The sequence below is a fragment of the Schistocerca gregaria genome, chromosome 4 (assembly GCF_023897955.1).
Source record: "Schistocerca gregaria isolate iqSchGreg1 chromosome 4, iqSchGreg1.2, whole genome shotgun sequence".
Taxonomy (NCBI): domain Eukaryota; kingdom Metazoa; phylum Arthropoda; class Insecta; order Orthoptera; family Acrididae; genus Schistocerca; species Schistocerca gregaria.
Genome location: NC_064923.1, coordinates 195,411,173 through 195,425,726, shown reverse-complemented (window position 1 = coordinate 195,425,726; position 14,554 = coordinate 195,411,173). Strand labels below are relative to the sequence as shown.

General features: G+C 43.2%; 1 protein-coding gene across 1 annotated transcript in view; it reads left to right on the top strand.

The window, feature by feature from the left end:
• Positions 1-14,554, top strand: part of LOC126267342 (uncharacterized) — a 160,140-nt gene that overhangs the window by 20,378 nt on the left and 125,208 nt on the right. The window lies entirely within an intron of this gene.

Sequence of the window (14,554 nt, the reverse complement as noted above, 5' to 3'; positions counted from 1 at the left end):
AACTTAGAACTACTTAAAGCTAACTAACCTAAGGACAGCACACACATCCATGCCCGAGGCAGGATTCGAACCTGCGACCGTAGCAGTTGCGCGGTTCCGGACTGAGCGCTTAGAACCGCTAGACCACCGCGGCCGGCAAGGACATACGAACACAATTTCATATGGATGATATTCAAGAGAAAGACCTTCTCAAATTGACCAAGTCAACAGCAAGGCGCCTCCAAACATGTTTTCGTTGGTCATCGGGGCTCACTTCGAAGCGGGACTCGTCGCTGAAGACAATTCTACTTCTGTCAATGAGATTACAGGCCAAAAAAATGTTTGGAGACCCCTCGGACATAAGGCCCGACAACCAGAAGCGACGATCTTGGGTGCCATTGCTTTTCTTACCTGGACCCCTTTGGTTATCATCCACGACACCCTTACAGCACAGAAGTATTTCGACGATATTCTACGCCTCGTTTTATTGACCTTCATGGCAAACCATCCTGGGTTACATTTCAGCAAGATCATTCCCGCCCACACATTGAGTTTCCACTGCTTTTCTTCCTGCTTGGTGTGCAAACATAGGCTATGAATAATGTGGACGTATGCTGCCAATGTACTGGTGTGAATATCGTATGTCATAGTGACTAAGACACTTGCACGTATCCCCAATTTTATCAACATTTCGGGCTTTTCCAAGTACACGTGAACGCCACTTGGTTAGATTGTGTTTTGCGGTTTTTCTCTGTTGACTCTAATAATTTTTTTTTCAAGCAAGTGTTTCTGCTACCTTTTTCCGTTGCTTCCGATAACAAACATAGAAATTCCACTTTACCTCTTCTTCTTCTTCTTCTTCTTCTTCACGAGAGCTCACATCTGCTCCTTTATGCTCTGTTTTCGAGTCTTCCTACCGATCTTTAACTTTCTCCGATGCATTAGTGTCACAAGCTTCCCCTTCTCAGTCGTATGGAGATGCTCCAGGCTGCACTTCATCCTCATCCACACTGTCAGATAATATTTTTCTCACTCTCTCATTCATTCATCTAAACTCATTGTCATTATCTCTTTGTGTCTGTCAGTGTCTCCTTTCTCACAGCCACTGTCTCCTTCATTCTGTTCTACTACCACTGTCTCCTCTCATTGCCACTCTCTCCGTCTTTGCTCCCTCTTACTGCCACTATCTCATTCATTCCCACAGCTGCTCTCTCTTCTCGCTGTCAGTGTCTCTTTCTTCCTCGTTGTCATTGTTATAGACTCTGTCTCTCATTATCACTTCCACTTTCTCCTTCTCTTTATTCATCTCCTACTGACACTGTCTCCTTCAGTTTTTCCTAGCACCATTCTGTTACTGCCAACTATGTTTCACTGCCTCTGAGTCCCTCCCTTTCGCTTACGCTGGCTTTGTCCCTTTCGTTCTTTCTGTAGCACAACGAATATCTTCTATTTTCCAGTATTTATTACTTTTATGTCTCTTTTCCATTTCCATATCCTCACTCAGCAGAAAAAAGCCCGAATATGTTCTGATGCTAAAATTTTTGTGAAAGATTTTAAATGGGTAAGGAAGGTAGAACGACGCAGCTTATGATAAACAGGAACATATTCGCTTTTCTTGTGCTCCGATAGGAGCATTTTTCCGCTGGTTCCCTTCTTTTACCCGCTACAGCAGTGCATCTAACTCACATGAAAACAACTTCGTGGGTCAGTGAAATTTTTATAGTTTACTTATGTGAAATTTAAATAACACGGAACTATATAATTCAACATCTCAGGCCGGCCGGATTGGCCGAGCGGTTCTAGGCGCTTCAGTCTTGAACTGCGCGACCGCTACGGTCGCAAGTTCGAATCTTGCCTCGGGCATGGATGTGTGTGATGTCCTTAGTTTCGCTTCACTCCGGATTTTAAGTGCGTATTTTACGTTTACAAGTAGGGTAACTCTGAACCTCTAAAACTCGGAAACGGATAAAGGTATCGAGAAAATTTCCGAGATTGTTAGAGATCGTCATCTTAGTAACGTATCGTGAAAATTGCCATTTGCTGAGCATAGCCGTATTGAAATCCATGGCTCAGTTTTGATATCCAAAAACCATTTTTTTCTTTTGTTTTGTCAGAAATCATCCATGAACGAAATGGGCCTTCACAAGCACCTTAAGGCGCAACGTAGATCACATTTACGCTAACAGAATCAAAGTGTATAACATTCAAATTTTGTACCTGTACCAGAGGATAGTTGCAGTAAAACGGTGCTGCTGTTGAGTATTCAAATAGTCGCTAGCCCGAGGGGTACCCAAAACAGTTGTCCCCACTTTTCTGCCACCGATAGAATTTGATGATTGAACCTCTGAAAATCCCGTTGTTATGTACGGCGTATTGGGATATATTTGGTAGCGCATAATGTGTCAAGCGTACCGATAGTGCGTTTATTGACAGCGAAAGAACAGAGGGAAACGAAAATTCATCAGCGAATGGCATAAGTGCAGGAAGAACACTGCTTCTCCATTGGAAAGCGTAACACAAGCAACTCAAGACAGCATGGATCTCATTGGCCGATGGCACACGATCTGGAATGCCTTATTTCATCACGTTACCGCAGCAGGTAGATGCCCTAATTATTGAAGACTGATGAGTTCCCGTAGCAGCCATTGCCCATAGGTCGGATTCAGCGTCGAAAATGTAAGGGAAATGCAGTATTCTCCGTACCATTGTGCCATTCTTCGACGAAGCATCCTTTTCTCTGTTTCCCGCACACCCGAGTGCATTGGACGGTCGAAGTGTACACGTGGTCGCTCTGTCGTCATATGTGTGTGCAACCATATCCCCCTAGTGGCGTAGGCAGTTGCATTGAGATCTCTTCAACGGTTTTTGTTGGACAACCTCCAGCTCGTCTCTTTTTGAACGCCCCTTATAGATTTTAAATAGGGAGGGTATGTAACTGAGAACCCATTCAGCTGGACAAATGACTTCGAAAAATTATGAGGCTACAGAATTTTTGGTCACCCAATGTTCGATAGAATGGCCACCTCGCTGTGTGTCTGGCTGTCCTGTGGAGGTCCTAGCTCCATTTCCCAGTATTGCCAGAAATTTTTCCTTGATGGGAAAACAGAAATGGGGTGCGCTCGGTCTCTTCAGGCAGCATTGGGAAGCCTTTTGAATGAGAAGTACCGGCTGTTAGGTTTAGGGACATGACTCCGGCCGGGATGGCCAAATGACGCCATACAGAAGTAGGATGACACGGCGGTTGGTCGAGATCGCAAGCTGTTATGGGACTCAAGTTCAACAGGACATTAGATATCATTTATGTACTTATACACCGGCTTGCTATAGTTAGGACCTGTGAATCCATGTATTTGAAATACACTTTCGCATAATGCGTCACTGCCAAGTAATACAGCTTTACGCAACTTCGACATCACATAGAACTGATACAATACAGTACAGTATAGAAGGTAACTGAAAGAAACACGAAATGGGACGAACAGAAATGACACTTTTATTCAAAGACAATAATTACTAGGGTGATTCAAATGAAAACCTTAAATTTGTAATAACAAATCGAAATTTCGCGCCGTTATCCTGTAAGTTGGTAAGCGTGCTACAGACAGTGTGCAGAATGGCCTGTAGGTGGCTGCATAGTGCAGATGCACACATACCGTCGCTGATTCAGTATAAAGATGGCCACTCCACTTGCGAATTGCACCAGGGAAGAACAGAGTTCTGTTATTCGGTTTTTACATAGTGAAGGTGCGAAACCTTTTGAAACTCATCGACAAATGAAGGTTCAGTACGGTGATGCATGTTTGTCACAGAAGCAAGTCTACAAATGGAGTAGGAAGTTCGCAAATGGTGCGACTTCAGTGGAAGATGCTACTCGTCCAGGTCAGGCACAACGAGTTGTGACACCACAGAACATTGCAGCAGTTGAAGCCATAGTGAAGGGAAACCGCCGAGTGATACTGAATGACGTTGCAGCATGTTTACAGGTTAGTCATGGGTCAGCACACCACATTGTGCACGATGTGCTCCAGTTTCACCAAGTATCTGCAATATGGGTGCCACGGCAGCTGACTCCTGAAATGAGAGAACGACATGTTGATGCTCGTGAAGAACTTCTTCGACGCTTTGAACGAGAAGATGGCTTCCTTGCAAGCATCGTTACTGGGGACGAAATCTGAGACCTGCATTTTGAATGTCTTCCTCATCCACCATACTCACCAGACCTTGCCCCAAGTGATTTCCGTATGTTTGGACCACTCAAAGACGCAATGGGAGGAAAGAAGTTCTGTTCTGATTAAGAGGTACGCCACGTGGCGTATGAGTATTTGCGCGGACTACCAAAAGAATTTTTTCTAAAGGAATTTATGCACTTTGTAAGCGCTAGAGAACTTGCATTGAGCGTGGGGGAGATTATGTTGAAAAGTGATACAGTTTTGTACCATTTCTGCACAAAAAATAATATTGAAAAAAATATTTAAGGTTTACATTTGACTCACCCTCGTACACTAAAGTCACCCGCGACTTATGATGGTCCCCTGGTCATTAAAAAAGACGGTACATGGCTTTTAATAGTGGGTATGTGATCTCCACCGACGGCAGTACATGCTCTGCGACGTGTTCCCGTGTTCCCCACGAGGTTGGTAAAGGGTTCTTGTGATAGGGCATTCCATTCCTCCTCCAGCGCAGCTGAAGACTGCTGAACGCAATATGTCTCCTCAGTGCATCTCGCACGTGCTCGATGGGATTTATGTTTGGGATGGGGCACGCCAGTCCACTCATAGAAATCGAATATCCTCCCTTTCCGGGACGACCTCTAGCTGCGCTGTTCGGCAGGGCCGCGCACTGTCATCCATAAAATGAAATAAAGACCAAAGCACCGCCGAAAAAAAGCCCATAGAGCAGGGGTACAGAGTCACAATAATGCTGGGCTGTCTGTGTACCGTAATCAAAGAATAGGAGGTCAGTACGCCTATGCAACATTATCACCTCTCCACACCAAAATAAGTGGCCCACAAAAACCAGCTTGTTCATCTATGTTCCTGCGTGCATTACGTGTTCGCACCTCTAGCCGTGTCAGCGTACGTGCAGAATCGCTGCTAACACTGAATCTGCTCTCATCCGAGAAGACCACGCAACCTCTGATCTCACTGGTCCAGTCCCCACGCTCTTGGCACCAGCACAAACAGCACCGCCAGTGTTTGAGTGTCAACGGAACCCAACGTACAACCTCCATGCAGTCGCCGTGCCACTGTAGTTCGTGAGATTGCATGCCTTGTAACCTCCTTAATCGTAGTTGCAATTGCACCCGCTGTTTGAGTGGATCCCTTCTCTTGCCCACGGTGTAATAAAGAACATCACCACAGTGCACCGTAACTGCTCACTGACTGACACACACAATGCCTTCTCCCGGTCATCAGCTGCTGAGTTGACTGTGGTCGATCCCTCTTCTCCTTCGGGGAGCAGTGTCTATAGTTCGGAACGCTTGCCACGCAAGTGAAGCAATTCTGTGAGCAATACCAAACTCGTGGGCTACACTCGCCACCTTTCGTCCTTCTTCCAGTTTCTCGATGACTCTTCCCCACATCCAGATGTTGTCTCCGGCCCACGGTGTAATAAAGAACATCACCACAGTGCACCGTAACTGCTCACTGACTGACACACAATGCCTTCTCCCGTTCCTTCAACTGCCTCACGTTGCGGGGTCAGCCCTATTTGGCGCTATGCTCACGCTGACCTCACACCATCTGAGGATCAACTTTCTGTGCACGACTGTGTGCACAGTAGTTAACATGCTAGGTTACTTTATCTAGCTGGTCCTTAACTTTTGAAGAGCAGTGTAGTTTTGAGGTTACAGATGTATTCTGACCCACCACACTTTCCATTTGATCGAAAGTTCTTCAGGTAAATGTGCGTTTCATTTTTACGTTTGTCTAATTTACCAATAACCATTGCATATGAGCACTGAAAGGTCAACAAAATAAAGGGAAGGAATGCTGTTTCAGACTGGTATGTTAAGCATTTAAGGGGTGGTCTTCGACCATCACATTTCCAATGACTGGAAACCTCATTGTTAGCTGAAATGAATCGTATTGTACCAAGCGAGCATAAACGAGGACTCCGTGTTTCTTCAATACTGGCCTCCGCTGTTGACACTGTGCGTGCATCGATCAGATGCGTGATAACACGGAGAGATCTTGAAACGACTAGGCAGTTCGTTTCCATTACTCCATGATGCAGTTATGATGTCCTCGAGTGCCTTGTCTTCTTAATTAAAGATAGGCGTCAGTGATCAGCCGAGTACGTACGTGATCACCGACGAACAGCTCAATTTTCTGCGATCAGCCATTAAGATACTAGTAAATTACCAATCACTGTATTACATTGCCATTTTCTTTAATAAGCAAACATTCTAAATCCATGTTCATAAAAGATTAATTGGCGTTCTTGGAACTTACCGTTTCGATATACATTCATTAAAGGGTACGTAATCGTTTGACGAGCGGTTCCTGATTCAAGGCAAACATTCTCATAGGCAGTGCCACTACGATTTGACTTTATCAGGGTCACATAAAACAGATATTACCACCATTTTATGCAATCGGAATCAAGAGAATTATTTTTCTCTGTTTCTGGCAACTGATACGAGGAATCATTTTTTTCAACAACCTATAATTTATGGTCGTTACATACTGGACCATTCTCAACACAAACTGCTGGTCTGTATCTCTACACTTTTCTTATTCTTGTCAACTGTTGCCAGTGACAATGCCCTGGGTGGAGCACAGTTTTGGAGAAATGTTATCTAAATACAGATTTTGTCAGTTCTTTTGTCTTGTTATTTGCCTACGTATGTAAATATTTGTGTTACGTAATCATGTATACAGGGTGGTCACAAACAGTCTGAGAAGCTCTTAAGAGTGTTGCAGGGGAGACTGTGCTGAGAAATAACTGTTAAGCAATAAAGCTCGATACGTTGTGCCGTTTCCTAGTTGATTAACATTAAAGTTACCCAGCCAACCCGTGCGGATACAAATTAAGTGCCCCGCCAGATACAATTAGTGGCAGTTGTTCTCATAGCTTAGTTGATAGCGCATGATGCTACTCAGCCTTTGGCTCAGTTTCATTCCTTACTACCGTCCCATGCCCAATTTTTGTATCGTTCTCTTCTTTGGTTTTAAGAAACCAAACGAAGACGCTGTCTCCCGCATGTCACTTGACTTTGTGAGCGAAGCGGCTTAATTGACTATCTTCACCCTGATTGATTCGAAAACGGGGCAACGTATCGAGTTTTCTCTTAACAGGTATTTCTCAGCACAGCACACCCTTGAAAAACCTGAAAAGCATTCCAGACTGTTTCTAACCACCCCGCATATTTAATTTATACTTGTTCGATGTTCCTGACAAGAGTAAATAAGAATAAAATTGTCGTCAATTTTTCGAACATCTTATTTACTTTTACGTTATCCACGTCCTTCTCTATGTCCACTATACAGATATAATTGCTTCTCTTTATCCTTCTTTTAATTTCTTAGCGCAAGGTCAGAAGTACTTCTCTCGTTTTTTTTAACTTCTCTTAAACTAAACTGAACTTCATTTTAGCTTTTCTTAAACTAATGTTCATGTTAGTTCTCTTAAACGTTTTGCCGTTTTTGTGGCATAAGGTAAACGGTGGTTTGCGGATTCTGTATGTATGCAGAGGTAGATGCGAAGACACTGGACTTGCCTTTAAAAGGACGGCACTTCAAGTATCCATCTGGACATTTAGATTTAGTTTCTCCATGGTTTGCGTAATCCACTGAAAGCAAATATCGCGATGGTTCCTTTCAAACAGATGCGAGGATTCCCACCGACACACAGCAGACCAGAATCATGAAAACCTGCACAGAATTGCTAAATAAGCTCCACTATGGCCAAGAGTGGTTACATTGAGATTTGTTACCGTTATGCCAAAACTGAAAGATTCGAAGTGGCGAATCCAATATGCCGAAAAGAATGTGACAAAAATTAATGAAGTGCACAAGAAATGTTTTCCGTGAGCATTTATAATTTTAACGGTAATTTTTATTACGAAACTGACTCTATTACTGTCTTTATTACGGAAGATATAGGTTAGTAACAAAAATTGAAAGTTTTATAAGTCTTTTTAATCTTCTTCCTCTTGTACCTCTTGTTCTTCATCGTCAATTCTTTCTCCAGTTTCTTCCTTAACGACATTTGTATCCTCTTCATGATCCTCAGCATCTGATTCCTCGTAATCCTGTGTAGCAAGTACCAAGAGGGCAACAGCTTTCGATTACGAAGTTTTCACTTTCCTCGGAAATAGTTTCCACAGAGAAGAAATATTTTATAGTGAAATACTCAAATAATATAACAAAATTAAATTTACCAAAGAAAAGCTTATGGATATGAAATAACATAATTAGCTTTTAAACAGCACTTTTTATATATTTCTAATATTTATTTTTTAATAATTATATTTTTATTTTGTTACAGTTTATTAGAAATAACAACTGTCTGTTTATGTGTGCACGTGTGTTTTTTTCTTATTTTACTAAAATGTTGAATTCTATTTTCTCAGTGTAAATAACGGAATTTTGCACATGTCGCTTAAACTTGTGGCTTGTGGGTGAAGTTTGTCTGATTCGCGAAGATAGTAGTACATACTTAAGGACGGAATGAAAAAGAAAATGGAATGTCGTGGAATCTAAAACTCACCTTTCTTTCGCTCGCGTTTCATAATTTTTCTTCTTTTCGCTTGCATTCCGGTAAGAATAGCTCTGAGCACTATGGGACTTACCGCTGAGATCATCAGTCCCCTAGAACTTAGAACTACTTAAACGTAACTAACTTAAGGACATCACACACATCCATGCCCGGATGGTTCAAATGGCTCTGAGCACTATGGGACTTAACATCTGTGGTCATCAGTCCCCTGAACTTAGAACTACTTAAACCTAACTAACCTAAGGACATCACACACATCCATGCCCGAGGCAGGATTCGAACCTGCGACCGTAGCAATCGCGCAGTTCCGGACTGAGCGCCTAGAACCGCTAAACCACCGCGGCCGGCTCCATGCCCGAAGCGGGATTCGAACCTGCGACTGTTGCGGTCGCTCGGTTCCAGACTGAAGCGCTTAGAACCGCTCGGCCACCCTGGCCGGCTCCGGTAAGAAGTTAAGTAACAAAAACAATTGTTAATTAATGATTAAATAACGAAATAAATGTTCGTAATTAAGTACATGCATTCTGGAATAGTCAGAATTTAAAAATTGTTTCCTACTGATTTCATTAAGCAAAAATATTTCGTCGGAACGAAATTCAGCGTTTGGAAGAAGCAGGTGACTACTAAGAGCTGGCCTCAATAGCCTCAGTATTAATCGAGCCTGCCTATTAAACGAAACTTCTTAGCTCCGAACTTTATTTTCGTTTCTGGCCACTTTCTAGGAATCCTGAACTACTGCGTGCCATCCTTCCCCAACCCTCCTTACGAACTCGTTGGAGAGAGGACTGTATTTTTCCTGTTTTCTGTACCGCCTGTCACGTGAGGTATCTCTACCAATGTCCGTGTGTGGTGCGCGGCTGTTATGAATTACTACGTATCCCCAATGACTCCATGCCACAGAGAGCCTCTGCTGCCCGCTAAAGTATGTTACACACACAGCGAGATACTTCTGTAATACAGCTGCCCGTCAGAACACAGTTTTCAACGAGTCCCAACCTGTGAAGTTTCAAGACTCAGCGATTTTGCTAGAACTTAATAAGTACAACATGATAAACTACAATTGTTCCGCAGTCTCTCGGAAATCCTGACACGTTTTATGTGGCCTGCTGTGTGATTGTCCGCATTATCTTTCCAGAGTATTACCTAATCGTACGTCCTTGAAGATATTTCACTTAATCGATGAGATGACGCACACGTGAACCAAGTAACAAAGCGTACGTCCCAACATTCGACGTAATTACAAGACGGGGTTTGCAAGATTGATCGTAGACACAAAATAATGCTCTTCCAAGGAGACCAAAAGATCTGTTAATCACGAATTTTGATGAGTCTTGGGTATGTTGTAGATGGACCTTTCCCGAGTACCGAGCCAACAGCTTTTCATGCAAAGTCCCCTAGTTTCCGAGAAAATCGGTGTTCATTTTTTATGCGTACCTTCTACACCCGGACTGTTCGTAATGTTTTAGCTAAGCAAGCGTAGCACAGCGGCTAAGCCTGACGACTACAACGCTGCAAATACAGATTTACAAAACCTGTGATGTTTACTTTTACGGGCAGGTTACATTTTTTACGAAGAAAATTCAAAGTGTTATATACTTCATAAAGACTAATATAGAAATCGTTTCGAGGGAAGATTCCATTAAAAAATACTCTAAGACAAAGAAGGACGCACTGCGAAGGAACAATACGAATGGGACGGAAAAAAGTACGTATGAAGTACATCTAAGGACATACGAAAATGGCTCTGAGCACTATGGGATTTAACATCTGTGGTCATCAGTCCCCTAGAACTTAGAACTACTTAAAGCTAACTAACCTAAGGACAGCACACACATCCATGCCCGAGGCAGGATTCGAACCTGCGACCGTAGCAGTTGCGCGGTTCCGGACTGAGCGCTTAGAACCGCTAGACCACCGCGGCCGGCAAGGACATACGAACACAATTTCATATGGATGATATTCAAGAGAAAGACCTTCTCAAATTGACCAAGTCAACAGCAAGGCGCCTCCAAACATGTTTTCGTTGGTCATCGGGGCTCACTTCGAAGCGGGACTCGTCGCTGAAGACAATTCTACTTCTGTCAATGAGATTACAGGCCAAAAAAATGTTTGGAGACCCCTCGGACATAAGGCCCGACAACCAGAAGCGACGATCTTGGGTGCCATTGTTTTTCTTACCTGGACCCCTTTGGTTATCATCCACGACACCCTTACAGCACAGAAGTATTTCGACGATATTCTACGCCTCGTTTTATTGACCTTCATGGCAAACCATCCTGGGCTTACATTTCAGCAAGATCATTCCCGCCCACACATTGAGTTTCCACTGCTTTTCTTCCTGCTTGCCAAATCTCACCTTGACCAGAAAGGTCGCCGGATCTCTTTCCAATTGGGAACGTTTGGATCATTATGTGCGGGGACCTCCGAATTTTGGGATTTGTCGTAATCTAATTGGCTAATAGGACAGAATTTGGCACGATACCAGTCAAGTGAACATCCAACAACTCTATGAATCCATGCCAGGCCGAATAAGTGCTTGCACTAGGGCCAGAGGTGCACCAACGTGTTATCGACTTACTCAATTTGTGATGTTCTTCCTCGTGACAAAATCATCCAGTTTTTCTGAAATTGTAATCATTTGTTTGTCTATGTTCATGCATCAAATTTAAAGATTTTCGTCCCTTTTGGATAATTCCTTCGTGGTGCGTCTTTTTTCTTTTTGTTAAAAAATGGTTCAAATGGCTCTGATCACTATGGGACTTAACTACTGTGGTCATCAATCCCCTAGAACTTAGAACTACCTAAACCTAACTAACCTAAGGACATCACACACATCCATGCCCGAGGCAGGATTCGAACCTGAGACCGTAGCGGTCGCGCGGTTCCAGACTGTAGGGCCTAGAACCACTCGGCCACTCCGGCCGGCTTTCTCTTTGTCTTAGAGCGTAGATCCTTTAATTCTGCGTCAGATTAGCGCACCTGATTTCAAAGGTTTGATCAAATACGTGTGGTTCGCATCGAAGTTGATCGAAGGAAAACAATCTTTTCGAATTTAAACGAACTGTGTTTTCCGGTATTGCAACTGAAAGACTCATGAGCCTCCAAGGCAGTAGCTTTCATTACATAAGCGTGTTTCAGTTGATTCTGCGATAAACGTCATCTGGAATTCTGTCCTAGCACAAGCAATAACGAGTAAGACATTTATGTAATCTATTCTGTAACAAGCAAGTCAGTTGGCTATAATGAGTGATTTCTTAATTAAATTACTATTGCGAGAATGACTATTTTTGAATAACTTTGTATGTCAGATATTATTAAATGATGTTCTACAGGATGAAATGGAAAAAGTACACAGGATTTGAACCATTACCGCAAGCGCTCTCTTAGTGGAAACATAACGAAGGGTGTAGGGGGCTACGTATAAAACTTCAGCAGCGATTTCCTCAGAACCTTTGGGCCGTCACATGAAATGCCGCTAACGAGGTACTTAGGGCAGTTTCCTCTACAACATACATAAGACTTATCGAAATCCCTGATTAACAGGTCTCATGGGCACCTTGTTGAGGCACTTCATATCACAAGAGCTGTAGGTCAAGACAACAAATGTTGGTGTAATATTCTGATTGAATAAGCTTTTCGTTTTACTACAAAAAAACTGGTGTTATTGTTTGCCGGTGCATTCCAAGCAGTGTTGACGGTGATAAGAATACGCTGATTTTCCTGATTTTGTAACAGAAAATTATGATCTTTTGGGCTGTGACGATGATGGAAAAAATTTTGGGTGAAGGAGGACATGGGAGAATAAATATTGCTTAAATTTTTATTTAATGATACTAGTGGAACACGACTCAGTGGAAATACATGTTGATGTTTCCAGACGGTAGGAGAAGAGGTGCGGGCGGTGAGTCGTGCTTGGTTAGCTCAGTCGGTAGAGCACTCGTCCACAAAAGGCAAAGGTCCCTGGCAGGAATGCCAGTGAGTCACGTAGTTTTAATCCGCCGGGATGCTTCAAAACTGTTGATGTGTTTGTGCTTTGTCGATCTTGTTCCGATCAACGTAGACAGACCAGACGGCGAGAAACTACAGCGAGGCTTTTAGGGCATCGCCCTTTCGCCAATGGCGGCTATCGTGTGGGGTACAAGGAGCAAGACACATGAAATTTCCTGGCAGGTTAAAACTGTGTGTCGGACCGAGACTCGAACTCGGAGCTTTGCCTTTCGCTGGCAAGTGCTCTACCGCCTGAGCTACCCAAGCACGACTCACGCCCCGTCCTCACAACTTTAATTCCGCCAGTAGCTCGTCTCCTACATTCCAAACTTCACAGAAGCTCTCCTGCCAATCTTGCAGAACTAGCACTCCTAGAAGAAAGTATATTGAGGAGACATGGTTTAGCCTCAGCCTGGGGATGTTTCTAGAATTAAATTTTCACTCTACAGCGGAGTGGAAGGTAGGAGACGAGGTACTGGCGGAATTAAAGTTGTGAGGACGGGGCGTGAGTCGTGCTTGGGTAACTCAGTCGGTAGAGCACTTGCCCGCGAAAGGCAAAGGTCCGACTTCGAGTCTCGGTCCGGCACACAGTTTCAATCTGCCACGAAGTTTCATGTCAGCGCACACTCTGCTGTAGAGTGAAAATTTCATTCTAGCAAGACACATGATGATATGGTGGCAACACGGATATGCCATAACGAAGGCAGAGTAAGAAAAAAAGCATATGTCATGAGAGTAACAGACAATCAGATGTAACAATGATGGTGGTATTGACGACCAACCACAATGGTGGCGACACTATGAAGTCCTTGAACGGACTTTGACCCTCTGCGATTGCGTCCAGTAGTCAGGTCTTGCTCACGCGCGTTATCTTGGCCATCTTGAAGGCCAGTCGTAAAGGTCACGTAGTATACAGCGTAATGGGCACAGTATGGTGATTCATAACATATCCACTTCTGATGCGCAACGGTTAACGGCAATAGGAATCGACTGAGTATTCGGTTGAGGTACAGGCAGTAGGTACACTAATGTCGTGAGCAGTACAGTCGGCGATTTAGCTCGCGCAAGGCCCAGCTCTCTTTTAATACTCGATATACCCAATATTCATATGCAGATTGTGCTCTCTTTTTTGGCGGGGGTGGGGGGGGGGGGCATCAGAGTGTGGTTGCAAGGGGACGCGGAGGTGAAATGTTGGGTTGTGATTACTCATCTCTACTGTCCAAAAGACTGATTCATTATTTAACATCAAAAACAGAAACATTTCTGCAGTATACAGTCCCACGTAAAAAAGATTTTAAAAGCAGTCTGAGATATCGTGTTATAAAAAATGATCCCCTACTCAACAAACCCTCTTACAGAGCCAATGAGGAAGGTAAAACTCACGAGGAGAACACGGCAAGTGCCTTATCCAGGATTTCCCAAGAACTTAGTTCAGTGGAAGAGGAGTGCGACAGTTCCTGAAAAAAAATTAAAAAAACGACGGTGAAAGTTTTCGAGGTGCTTTATGAGCCTTTTATAGCGCTCTGCTATCAGACGTAGAGGTGTCTGAGTGATTACCGCCATGGCTTTTTCATTTTACACCCTCTGTTCGAAACCCGATTACTGTTTTTATTTATTTTATTTTATTTTTATTGTTCTCATTTATCTACCCATGTCCACAGAAGGTTACTACAGCAATGTTTCTTATCCGATTAGGGAATGCAAGAGCGTTATATTAATGGTAAAATTACAATTTCACAATAAGTTTCTTTGTATATTTATTATGTAATATATGTGTGTTTATGGTACGTTGATGGATTATAATCTTTTGAAATTCTCATGTTCTGAAATTTAATTCTCATATCAGTTCTTGCATAAATTCTTACAT